Genomic DNA, 13977 nt, shown 5'->3' with positions numbered 1-13977 from the left:
AGATAGAACTCTGAGAAGTTAAATATCTTGCCAAATTTATAGAACTAGTGAGTCACTGGTGAAGTTAAGATTCCAATGCAGGAAGTCTGCTTCAGAGCCTGTACTCTTACTGGCTGTGCTCTCAAAATATTTTCTTTATCAAGGGATTAACATAATTACGAAAGTAGTTTTAGAAGATTAGTCTGGCATCGGCATAAGAGCCTAGAGAGAGGATTATTGGTTTGGAGGTTATTTTAATCTTTGAGTATGTTAAGAGCTGCAGGCATAAACTGAAGTGGAGGTCTTAGATGTTTAGCCTAGTGGACTAGGGTAATATGAGCAACATTAGACCAGAGGAATTAAGATTCACAATTGGAGAGACCTACAGGAAAATACAACATATACTCTAGAAGAGTTTTTCAAACTTCCCTGATGACAAAGTTACCTGGGACATTTGCAAAAATTAGAGAATCCTGAGTCCAGCTCAACTGGTCTGTCAGAAGCAGATTTTCCAAAGGAATCTCCTTTTTAAAATGAACGTATCAGGTGATTTTTGTGATTCGATAAATTGGAGAAGGCATTCTAGAATATGTCTTGTGATTTTTTTTCCTCTATAGAAACTATGTATTATGTAATTATAGTGGTTTTTCTTAACTCACTGACACAATTTACTTTTTTACAGTTACTACCTCAGTTACTACCTTTTGGTCAGACCAAAACTGTTAAAGATTTCCAGTTCAGCTAGTAAATCATCCAGGTGGTTTGAGGTTTTATTGCTACTGAGTTTATTCACAGCAGCACACTGTATTGATTTTGTGCTGTCAAACACATGGTATGAAGTCCCATGCCATAATTCAGCCCTTTAATATTGACAGAAAAGAAAATGAAATGTGAGCTCCTGACCCAGATTTATTTCAAAGATCTTGTTTTATCACTCAGAACAACCAATTTTAAAATATAGGGGGTAATCTTTCATAAATTTTTCTTAGTTTCCTTTGTGGACAGTTGACCAAAGTTCCCTATTCTTCATGCGATCAAGCCTTAAGCTCAAGTTCAGCTTTAGAATTCAATTTTTAAGTTGTGCTCAGGTTTGAAACTGTACGTATTTTGGGCTGAAAATTCTTTTCAGTGTTTATAATATTCTGGAGAAATGAATGTAATAACCAGTTTGACAGTTAATAATAACAGAATATATAATCTTTTTACATACAAAGTCCCTCATCACTGTGTTTTATATTAGTTGCTAAGCACTTGGGAGTGGATATTTCTAGTTCAGAATTCATAAAGTGAAGTATTAGGTATACTCAGTGTTGTCCACTACAGATGAGAAGTCCTTTTTCCCCCTCACACTTTCAGACACAGAGTGCTATTGTTCTTTGTTTATTTCCCAGGAATTTTTAGTAATCATAAAAATCAGAGAGGTCTGCAGGCATGGAAGTACAAAGTTCTTCCACTAAAAGAGCACACATTACCCCTCAAGGGGCCAATAGTATATCTAGTGCAACTCTATTTAGAACCAGCAGTGTCCAGTTTCATCACTTCTTGGTTTAGGAATTTCCTGGCCCTAGTGGCATTATCTAAATCACCTACTAATCTCTCAGAATCCCCAGAATGTAATTACCATTTCAGTTCTTGAATCAGAGCCTGGCTTTCTCCTTCTTGAGCTAAACTGCTTACTGATTTCTTTTTCCTTGAAGACAATTCAGCGTGCCAAAACAGACTCTGGGTGATGTCAGAAACGATTCTGAAAGCAGGCATTAATTAGTTTGCCAAGACAACAAGTTCCTGTCCAGTTTGGAGGTAATAGCCAGTAGGCTTTTATACCACAGATCCAATACCAATCATCAGGGGACACGGAATGATCCATCTTTGGAAAAATGGAATTTTCAAATAATGCTATAACATTTTGGCACCGCTTATTAAGAACAGATTTGTGCCATGTTGTGATTTGTAGTATCATTAAGGTGGATCTAAAGCAAAAGAAAAGTAATATATTTTCCTTGTAAGATCCATGAAAGTGACCCCAATATATATCACTTATTTCCTATTCCCCTCCAAGTTCTATTTCCATGAAAGTTCCATTGCAAGGACTTGCTTTCACAAAAAGTCCCTGAATACTATTTCAGTACAAGCAAGAACCTCCTTTACTATGCATGAAATGATAGGAGGTTTTAGATTTTAGGAAGCTTGGACGGTTTTGGTGTTATCCATGTAAATAGTCTCATGAATGAGTTTGGATACCCAGGAAACTAACTTATTTATTACAAGGAACTAGAACCAAAGAAAGCTGGATAATTTTCAAAGGGTAATGTATACAAATCCCATCACCAATTTGATTAAGTACTTAAAAATTATTATTAAATAATGTTTACATACAATGTTATAATTGTTCCAGGTGTCAACATAGTGACTTGACAATCAGTGCTCACCACAGTAAGTGTAGTCATCATCTGTCACCATACAACTTCAATACAATATGACTAACTATATTCCCTATGCTGTACTTTTCATCCCAGTGACTTACTTGTTTTATAACTGAAAGTTTGTAACTTTTAATCTGCTTCACCTATATCAATTGAATGATTTATAGCCAGTTTGTGGCAAAATTATAGCCAGCTATTGGACTCATGCCAAGACATGACAGTGACTAATGGTACAGACAACAATCTTAAATATTAACAATAAGGGACTTAGAAGCCACATGGTTAAAAATAGCCATAAGCCAGTAAAAGAAAGAAAGTAGTTACTATAGAGAAGAATGCAGATTAAAAGGTGACAATTTGTGGTATTGTTCTGTGATCTTGGGTGAAAGCTATCTACATCTAAAGACAAGCTGCTTTGTATTCCTGAGAAGTCTCAGTTTGAGATCTCCAATAACGTTAATCTTACAGTCTTTGAGGATGTTTGTGTTTGGTTGAGGGATATGTGTCTAAGAGTCAGATATTTATGTTTCACTGCTGTGCTAGTTATTGCCAATACCTGATAGGGTCCTTGTTTTCAGACTGTGACACAGTCTTTTGTTAAACACAAAACCCTGACTTGTAGTTGAGGCTTTAGGGAAGTATCAGAGCCAAACAAAGAGTATCTGGAGATGACAAAGACCTACTATGGCTGTTGTTATTACTGATAATTTTTTAAAGTGAAATATCTGATAAGAATTCATTACAGTAATGTAATTGATACAGTAATGCATATAGTAATACAGCTATACAACAATAAGGTAATGCAGGGAAATTTGGTTGTTTCTGTGGCATGCAAAACAAACATAATGAAGAAAATCTAGAAGTTTTAGACAAAATGGCTATAAGTATAATGATTAAGCATGAAGAGTGTTTTAGCAGATAATGTTTACATCTTATTTTTAAAAATCTATGAATTTTTCTCACAGAGGAAAATATCTAGAAATGTAACACACAATTTTCTAAAGACAATATATATATATATCATACCAAGACTATGCTAAGCAGATAACAAACTTGGTAAGTCTATAGTAGGTCTTTAAAAACAAACAAACATCCAGAATCTATAAAGAACTTAGCAAACTCAACACCCAAAGAACAAATAATCCAATCAAGAAATGGGCAGAGGACATGAACAGACATTTCTGCAAAGAAGACATCCAAATGGCCAACAGACACATGAAAAAGTGCTTCATATCACTCGGCATCAGGGAAATACAAATCAAAACCACAATGAGATATCACTTCACACCAGTCAGAATGGCTAAAATCAACAAGTCAGGAAATGACAGATGCTGGCGAGGATGTGGAGAAAGGGGAACCCTCCTACACTGTTGGTGGGAATGCAAGCTGGTGCAGCCACTCTGGAAAACAGCATGGAGGTTCCTCAAAATGTTGAAAATAGAACTGCCCTATCACCCAGCAATTGCACTACTGGGTATTTACCCTAAAGATACAAACGTAGTGATCCAAAGGGGCACGTGCACCCGAATGTTTATAGCAGCAATGTCCACAATAGCCAAACTATGGAAAGAACCTAGATGTCCATCAACAGATGAATGGATCAAGAAGATGTGGTATATATACACAATGGAATACTATGCAGCCATCAAAAGAAATGAAATCTTGCCATTTGAGACAACATGGATGGAACTAGAGTGTATCATGCTTAGCGAAATAAGTCAAGCAGAGAAAGACAACTATCATATGATCTCCCTGATATGAGGAAGTGGTGATGCAACATGGGGGCTTAAGTGGGTAGGAGAAGAATAAATGCAACAAGATGGGATTGGGAGGGAGACAAACCATAAGTGACTCTTAATCTCACAAAACAAACTGAGGGTTGCTGGGGGGAGGGGGTTTGGGAGAAGGGGGTGGGATTATGGACATTGGGGAGGGTATGTGCTTTGGTGAGTGCTGTGAAGTGTGTAAACCTGGTGATTCACAGACCTGTACCCCTGGGGATAAAAATATATGTTTATAAAAAATTAAAAATTAAAACAAACAAACAAACAAACAAACAAACCCTCTACAGATTCATGAGCATGGAATGTTTTCCATTTTTTTAAATGTCTTGTTCATTTTCTTTTATAATTGTTCAGTACTTTCTAGAGTATAGATCCTTTACCTCTTTGGTTAGGTTTATTCCAAGGTACCTTATGGTTTTTGGTGCTATTGTAAATGGAATCAATTCCCTAATTTCTCTTCCTTCAGTTACATTGCTATTGTACAGGAAAGCAATCGATTTCTGTGCGTTGATTTTGTATCCTGCCACATTACGGAATTGCTGTATGAGTTCTAGTAATTTGGGGGTGGAGTCTTTTGGTTTTTACATGTAAAGTATCATGTCATCTGTGAAGAGAGAGAATTTGACTTCTTCTTTGCCAACTTGAACACCTCTTATTTCCTTTTGGTGCCTGATTGCTGATGCTAGGACTTCTAGTACTTGTTGAACAATAGCGGCAAGAGTAGGCATCATTGTCATGTTCCTGATCTTAAGGGAAAGGTTCTCAGCTTCTGCCCTTTAAGAATAATATTCGCTGTGGGCTTTTCATAGATGTTTTTAATGAAATTGAGGAATGTTCCCTCTATCCCTACACTCTGAAGAGTTTTAATCAGGAAAGATGCTATATTTTGTCAAATGCTTTTTCTGCATCAGTTGAGAGGATCATATGGTTATTGTCTCTTCTCTTATTAATGTGTTCTATCACACTGATTTGCAAGTGTTGAAGACATGAACAGACACTTCTCCAAAGTAGACATACGAATGGTTAACAGACGCGAAAAAATGCTAAACATCATTAGCCATCAGGGAAATTCAAATCCAAACCACATTGAGATATCACCTTACCCAAGTTAGAATGGCAAAAATTGACATGGCAGGAAACAATGGATGTTGGAGAGGATGTGGAGAAAGGGGAACCCTCTTACAGTGTTGGTGAGAATGTGCGTTGGTACAAACACTTTGGAAAACAATATGGACGTTCCTCAAAAAGTTAAAAATAGGGCGCCTGGGTGGCTCAGTGGGTTAAGCCGCTGCCTTCGGCTCAGGTCATGATCTCAGGGTCCTGGGATCGAGTCCCGCATCGGGCTCTCTGCTCAGCAGGGAGCCTGCTTCCTCCTCTCTCTCTCTCTGCCTGCCTCTCTGCCTACTTGTGATCTCTCTCTGTCAAATAAATAAATAAAATCTTAAAAAAAAAAGTTAAAAATAGAATGATCCTACGACCCATCAATTGCCCTATGAGCATTTATCCCAAAGAGAGAGGTGTAGTGAAAAGAAGGGGCACATGTACCTCAGTGTTCATAGCAGCAATGTCCACAATAGCTGAACTGTGGAAAGAGCTAAGATGCCCTTCAACAAATGAATGGATAAAGAAGATGTGGTCTGTATATCAATGGAATATTACTCAGCCATCAGAAAGGATGAATACACACTATTTGCATTTACATGGATGGAACTGGAGGGGATTATGCTAAGTGAAATAAGTCAAGCAGTTATATGATTTCACTTTTATGTGGAACATAAGGAATAATATGGAGGATGTTAGGAGAAGGAAGGGAAAAATGAAGGAGGGGAAATTGGAGGGGGAGATGAACCAGGAGAGACTATGGACTCTGGGAAACAAACTAAGGGTTTCAGAGGGGAAGAGGGTGGAGGGATGGGTTAGCCCAGGGATGGGTATTAAGGAGGGCATGTACCGCATGAAGCACTGGGTAACACAAAAACAGTGAATCATGGAACGCTACATCAAAAACTAATGATGTACTGTATGGTGACTAACATAACATAATATAATAAAAAATAAAAACCAAAACAAAATAACAAAAATGCTCCTCTATTTTAATAGAACTCTGTGGATAAGTTTGATGTACATCCTGTATTAAAAAGCGCTGTCCTAGAAAGTGCTAGATTCAAATGAAAGAAGGAAGATTGTGACCAAGCTAACATTTTAAATAATAGCTGTAATTATGAAACCATGATAATTAATTATAAAAATAATTTTGGTGATAAATTATTATACTTCTGTTGCCTACATCACGCAGAGTGCCAATAAGACTCTAATAAATAGAAATATATGAAGGCCAGCAAGGATACCGACCAGTCTCTAGTTAATTCCCCTTTAGCATATAGTTTCTGAAATATTGAGGCATTTACTCACACAATTTAATCTAGAGAAAGCCGAGCATCTTTTCTAATTTGACAATTCTTGCCATGGAACTCCCCAGAAGTAATATTTTGAACAATCTTAATTATTTCTGTCACCTTCTTTTCTACAGTGAAAGAATGAATCTTTGTACTTTTCCAGGGATCCTCTGGGAAATCCCAAAGATAGTTTTAGGAACAAAAGATATCCTGAAAGTATTTTATTTCATTTAACATTTAGGATTAAATCTTAGGAAGGAAAAAAAAAATGAAAGGTTGTCAAGGGATTTGAATATTTAGGAATGTGAGTGTTGAGAAATAATTGGCTACTCAATTGAGAGTAACAGTAAACACTGAAAAATAAACAGGGAAGACAAGGTAATTTTTAAGAACTGTAACTCATAAGTAGGAAGTTTTTTTTTCTTTTCTTAAACAAGGATGTAATAAAACTAAAGGAAAGCACAGAAAATTATTTTAACAAAAAACACAATCTTTGCTATCCAAGCAGATTAGCAGAAAAAAAAAATAACCCTTCATATTTTAGGTGAAAGCAATAAACAGTAAATTGAGGACACAAGCCCATCAAAATTGAACAATCTTTGCTAGGATTTTAACACATTCATTGCTTGTCAGGCTCATTATCTGTGCTTATTATAACCTGAGAAAATGGAACTTCCTTTCAGTATGCCTTTTATTACTTTCTTTATCTATCAGGTTTTGTCCTTGTCATTCTATTTTAAGACAAAACTATTCTCTCTTTCTAAAGAAAACCATATCTTATTATTTTGCACATAAAATTGTGCCTCTCTGACAAGACTATTTATGGTAGAGTCTCATTAAAGTATATTAATTTTAACATTTGGCCGAAGCAATTTCTGTTTCACAGAGAAAACTCAGGAGCTTGATAATATTTAGCTGTCATACACTAGCATCTTCGATAAGCAGAGCATATGAACACAGATTGAATAACTTTCTACATACACAAAAATACCTTTTTACAACTTCTTGAAAAAGAGTGAAAAATAACTTCTCTGTAGACTATAAACATAAGAAGCTAAAGTATGCAAACTTAATGCTATGCTTAGTAATCAATCTTTAGTATTCTGAATGCTTAGAAATGATCTAGGTATTCGATTAATACTGATTGTTTAACTCAGTTTTATGGTAGTCCTAAAGATCTTGCAAACTAATCTTTGAACTCTTGGGGAACCTGGGTGGCTCAGTCAGTTAAGCATCTGCCTTTTGGCTCAGGTCATGATCCCAGGATCCTGGATGGAGCCCTGCACTGGGTCCTAGAATCGAGCCCCACGTTAGGCTCCCTGCTCACCAGAAGCCTGCTTCTCTCTCTACCTTTCTCCTGGCTTGTGCTCTCTCTCTGTCTGAAATAAATAAATAAATAAATAAATAAATAAATATCTCTGAAAAAATATTATGAACTCATATATTATAAGACATAATTACTGTTGAAACAAAAATTTCAGAGTTTCAGTGACTCAGTTTGGTTTAATGCCAACTTCCATTTTTCAAAGACTTATGCATAAGTAGATTTACTGGTAGCTTATTTGATTATTAATTCTACATAAACTTAGGAAGAACATATCCTAGTAGACTAAAAATGTAAGCTCATATTATACTCTGTGCTGATAAGTCAGGGAAGACATAACTATTTTTATTAAACAAAAGAATAAACTAGTCTTTTTTGTAAAATACATAAGATATGGGAACTTGGATTCTTAAAATATTTGAGTTAAGATTCTATCAGAATACTCTTCTTTAAGCATTACAAGCAATAGTCCAGTGTCTTTATTTGCTGGAATTTTTTAGGAATCTTTAATATATAAGTACTTATCTCTACAAATACTAAGAAGAACTCTTTAATCTTCTTTGGAGAGACTTTTCCTTTAGAGTTTCTTCTGAGCACCTCATCGATTAATTGTTCTACTTTTTTCCCTATTTCCTGTTTTCTTAGCCAAGTCAGGAAAATTTCTCACCCACTTAACCCCCAGGAGAGTCCTTTATGTTTACAGTATCTACAAGTATATTTATTAAGACACTCATTTCTTAGGGTTGGAGGACTGATGTAGGAGCATCTAATTGTTTCATCCATTAGGGCATACATTTATTCATGATTATACTTTGTTTTCATTCTAAGGTGATTTCAAAATGCTCATTTTAAAATGTCCTGCTTCCATTGGAAGGAGAGTTTCCCTTTTGTTCTGAGATATCTCTTTAAAAATGTGAATTATATCAAAAGTTCTCCAGAGTGGCCATTATCTTTGGTGAAATCATGCCATTTAGAAAGTTAAGTACATGAATTTTTGTTATTATGTAAATACTTGTAAGAAGCAGGAATTCATCCTGTAGGAAGAGGCATGGACTTACTTTGGACTGAGACAAATACATAGATGTAGTGAAAAGAAGGGCCATCTGTACCCCAATGTTTATAGCAGCAATGGCCATGGTCGCCAAACTGTGGAAAGAACCAAGATGCCCTTCAACGGACAAATGGATAAGGAAGATGTGGTCCATATACACTAGGAGTATTATGCCTCCATCAGAAAGGATGAATACCCAACTTTTGTAGCAACATGGACGGGACTGGAAGAGATTATGCTGAGTGAAATAAGTCAAGCAGAGAGAGTCAATTATCATATGGTTTCACTTATTTGTGGAGCATAACAAATATCATGGAGGACAAGGGGTGTTAGAGAGGAGAAGGGAGTTTGGGTAAATTGGAAGGGGAGGTGAATCATGAGAGGCTATGGACTCTGAAAAACAATGAGGGGTTTGAAGTGGCGGGGGTGTGGGAGGTTGGGGTACCAAGTGGTTGGTATTATAGAGGGCATGGATTGCATGGAGCACTGGGTGTGGTGAAAAAATAATGAATACTGTTTTTCTGAAAATAAATAAATTGAAAAAATTAAAAAAAAAATAAAATCTCACATTCTGGGTTTGGTTGATCATTTTCTCATGGTATTTAACTTACCAAAATTGCCTTTTCATTAATGCGTGGACAATTTGTAAAGGTGTAAATTTATCATTTTAAAAATTCATTAGGTTTTATTTCAACAATACAATATTAAATCTCTAAATTTTTGAGGTGGGTGGAGGGATGGGTGTAGTTTGGGGAAGCCAACCAAGAATACACTTATTATGGTGAGCACTGAACAAAGTGTAGAATTGTTGAATCACTATATTATACATATGAAACTAATATAAAACTGTATTTAATTATACTTTGATAAAAAATATAAAAGAACTCCTCTAATTTATACTACTAGTGAAAATATTTCAGTATAGATAAACAATTTAAAAGTGAAAGATAATGGGAGATGCCACTTGGAGAGAGAGGTTCTGAAGAATGAGTGTGGAGAAAGGAGGGTGCCTGAACTGAAGCACCATCATTAACAGTTAGCACCAAGGACCCATTGCTTGACTGAGGCCACCTTGGACCTTTTAACCAGCCTAGCCACCAGCCAGCTGAATTAGTGACCCCCAAAACACTCTGTGGACCACAGACAAGCCATTATCCCAGAGCCCTGCTTCAAGTCCCCACCCACAGAACCACAGGCAATAAACATGTATTTTAAAGTAAAAGGCAAAAATATGGAAAACACAATAGAAAAGTATTTTTATTAACTTGATATAGGAGATGAATAACAAGACACAAAATGTATGCGTCATAAAGGAAAGGCTGGTATGTTTGACTACAATATAACTAAAAACTTCCCTTCAGAAAAATATACTGTAAAGAAGGTGACAAAACAAGCAATGAATTGGAAGATATGTTTGCATTAATATACTGACAAAGTATTACTATTGTAAAATATATGAAGAACCTTTTAACAAAGACAAAAAATTTAAGACAAAAATCTCATTAGGAAAATGAAAAAAAAAAGATTTAAGATGCAGTTCAGAAAAGAGGAAAACTGAACTAATTAACGTATTTTAAGATATTCAACTTCATTAATAATCATGAAATATAAATTAAAACCACAATGAGATACTATTTCATACTCACCATACTGGCAGCAACTAAAGCCTTCTTATTCCAAGCGTTGGTAAATACAAGAACTATATTCATACATTGATAGTAGGTCAATTGATATAGTTTGGAAAGTAGTGTAGTGTTTTGTAATAAAATTGAAGGTATATATATATTTATATATATATATGTATTTGTGTATATATATGTATATTTTATATGTATACACATATATGTACTATAATGGAGGAAATCACCTTATCTTTTATGTGTGTATTCTAAGGAGACCTTTGTACAAGTTTATAAATGCACTGGTAAATTTAAAAAACAGGTAGACAAAGCAAAAAAGTACACAATTCAAATATCTGTCACAGTAGAAGAGAAGAATATGTTGTGGTATATTTGTATGAAGAGATATAAAGATCCACTAATATATTACAGTTATATTCAATAACATAGATGAAGCTTGCAAACATAATGAGGGGTAAAAACACAAATTGCAGAAAATTACGTATACTGTAGTTTCATAAAAGTAGGTAGGCAAGTAGGTAGGTAGATAGATGATACATAAATAGATAGATATATAGATACAGAGATCAAGGACACAAACATATGTGATACAGCCATGAGGAAATGCAGGGGAATGGAAAACATACATTTGAAGTGGTAAAGTGGAGGAAAATGAATTGAGAAGGGACAGAAAGGGACTTTGATGATGGTAATGTTATCTTTTTGATATTTAATTGTGAGTATACTGGTATTCATTGTCTTTTCTTTTTAAGATATTAGGTATATTTTAGAAAAGTTCTTTTGTAACCACCTAATAGGTAAGAAAAATATGTTTTAAAAGAGTAAGAAGGGGCACCTGGGTGGCTCAATCAGTTAAGCACCTGCCTTCAGCTCAGGTCATGATCTCCAGGTCCTGGGATAGGGCAGTACTGGGCTCCATGCTCAGTGAAGAATCTGTTTCTTCCTCTCCCTTTGCCCCTCTCCCTGGCTCATGCTCTCTCTTTTTTTCTTTCTCTCAAATAAATAAATAAAATCTTAAAAAAAAGAGAGAAAGAAAAGTAAAGTTATTTTGTATTTGAGTTACAGAAAGAATAAATCTGTTAGCTTGCTACAATTGTAAAATACTTTAATTTTTAAATTGCAAAAAAATCCAATGAAAATGTTCCTAAGCACTTTTAACATTTAATTATAGATTAAATGACATCATTAATTCCAACTGAACACTTGTCCATTAAGACACAATATTAAGGTAGGTTAGAATTACATTTCAGAATTCTATCCTATCTATCTACCTATTTACCTATCCATCTATCCAATAATCCAAAGGAAAATTAGCAATATAAAGTAATGTGTTTCTTTGTACTAAATCAACAAATTAAGATACAAAATTCTCTCACCTATTCCTAACCTAAAAAAAAAGTAACATACAGTTTAAACCTTACTCTCATCCCTTTCACCTTCCTCTCTCTCTGCTGATGACTATTCAGAGTATTTTTAAAGAAAGAAAAATTTTTTTTTCTAATTGAAAAAATGAAAACAGTAAAGTCATTCATAATTTTATCATGTTGTCATCTGGTCATATTAATAAGCAAATGCAAACAATTCTGCCTATGCCTATCCAACTTAATGATTTCAAAATGCCAGTTTTAAAACTGTTTTAAAGCTCACCTAAGAGATTCAAAACATAGGTTACAAGCTCAACTACCCTCAAGTATCAGCAGGAGAGATTAGAGAGCCACTCTGTTAGAATGGGGAAATTGTCTAGATTGAGTTTATGCTCCACTTTTATTTATTCTTAAAAAAGATTTTATTTATTTGAGAAAGAGAGAAAGAGCAGGCACACGTGAGCACAAGAATGGGGGGTGAGGATCTGAGGGACAGGGAGAAGCAGAAGCCCCGCTGAGCAGGGAGCCTGATCTGGTTCCATCTCAGGACCTGAGATTGTGACTTGAGCAGTAGGCAGAAGCTCAACTGCCTGAGCTACTAGGTGCTCCCATACCCATTTTAGAAGGAAAATGCCTTTTATCTTCTGGGAATGGCAGGAAGGGAACGACCAATATTATTAAGTGGTCTGATTTTTGAAACAAGAAGACAGGAATTTTGGTGTCTTTATTTCTATTTTGTAAATTTTGGCAACTATATACAACTTTAAAAACTTTGTTGTAAATTAAGTAAAACCCCTCAGAAGGCTGGAGTCAGCTGGTTGTTTGCCACTTTGCAATCACAGCAACAACTATCTTTCTGGTTTAGGGTACCCCCCCCCCATTTGTTAATTTGTCTCAACTGCATTTGTTGTTCACGTATGGGCTCCCCTACTGAGAGGCTCTGTTTGACGTTGGCCTCCCTCTGTGTCTCAGCTTCCACCCTCCCCTCCCCACCAAAGTGGCTCCCTTGCAGGCCACTGAACAGCTTTGGCATTGTTTAGTCCCACTGTTTTGCTCCTGAAGTTGTGTCTATGAATTTGTCAAATGGTGCAAAGACACTGGATTTGAATTTGTTTCCACCCTAGCTTGTCACGTATTCTTTTTTTTTTAAGTTTTTAATTTTTTATAAACATATATTTTTATCCCCAGGGGTACAGGTCCTCTGCTCCCTCACCCCTCTGGATCTTCGAATCCTGACCTGTACAGTGTGATTGCCATTTTGAAGTCCCAGTAAAGTAATGTAATGAAACACCTCATAGAGAGCTTGACACATAACATATGTGTAATAAAATTTGCTCCTGCGTTTGTAGACCCAAAGTGTCATTTTTAATTATCTTGCTCATATCCTATCTTTGTCTTAATGTCTTCTTTGTTGAACCACACCCTTCTCTACTCTGAATTCCTGTAGAAGTTATTTTCTCCATGGTGCCATTTGCCATCTCAAACAGTTATGTAACTTTTGTGCAGCTTTTCACATACTTGCCATCACTCTAAGCACAACGTAAACTTCTGAAGACAGAGACAACAATCAATAATTTCGAATTTCTTATAATACTGCATAGTCTCTTACACATTCTCAAAGTCTAGGTTGGCTGGCTTATCTAAGTTGCAGAGCCTCCAAACTGTAGGGTGGGAAGAAATCTTAGATGTTAGTCCTTCAATAGATCATCTTATAGATGAAGAAAATAAATCCTCCTTTAAGTGATTAATTAAGTTACCATGGTTGGGGAGAGGCAGAACCAGGGAGCTGGAGTTAAATATTTCAATTTGTTCACTCTTAGAATAATCTTAGTAGTGGTTCTTAGCATTGGCTTTGGAATGAAATATTCTATTCTAGCTTCGCCCTTGCCAACTGGGTGACCTTGGGCAAGTTATACAATATTTATGAATCTCAGTTTTTTAATATCTCAAAGGGGGATTATTAAAACTTAGGGGTGCTTTAGTTTAAATGAGATAAAATATGTAAAGCATTTATTG

The 13977-nt window shown here is 35.5% G+C and overlaps 1 protein-coding gene across 9 annotated transcripts in view; it reads left to right on the top strand.

The window, feature by feature from the left end:
* The first annotated feature begins 1693 nt into the window (after window positions 1–1693).
* The window catches only part of LOC309863817 (uncharacterized protein), a 120738-nt gene continuing 108454 nt past the window's right edge, over window positions 1694–13977 (top strand). For 8 of the 9 annotated variants that reach the window (XR_014311268.1, XR_014311269.1, XR_014311271.1 and 5 more), the window contains exons 1-2: window positions 1694–1779; window positions 2375–2412. The gene's annotated coding sequence lies outside the window, so the exon portion shown is untranslated. The remainder of the gene's footprint in view (window positions 1780–2374; window positions 2413–13977) is intronic. The other variant, XM_082729000.1, reaches the window with a different exon arrangement.

This window comes from Mustela nivalis (genome assembly GCF_964662115.1).
Source record: "Mustela nivalis genome assembly, chromosome: 4".
Taxonomy (NCBI): domain Eukaryota; kingdom Metazoa; phylum Chordata; class Mammalia; order Carnivora; family Mustelidae; genus Mustela; species Mustela nivalis.
This window is presented reverse-complemented; position numbering and strand designations above follow the sequence as displayed.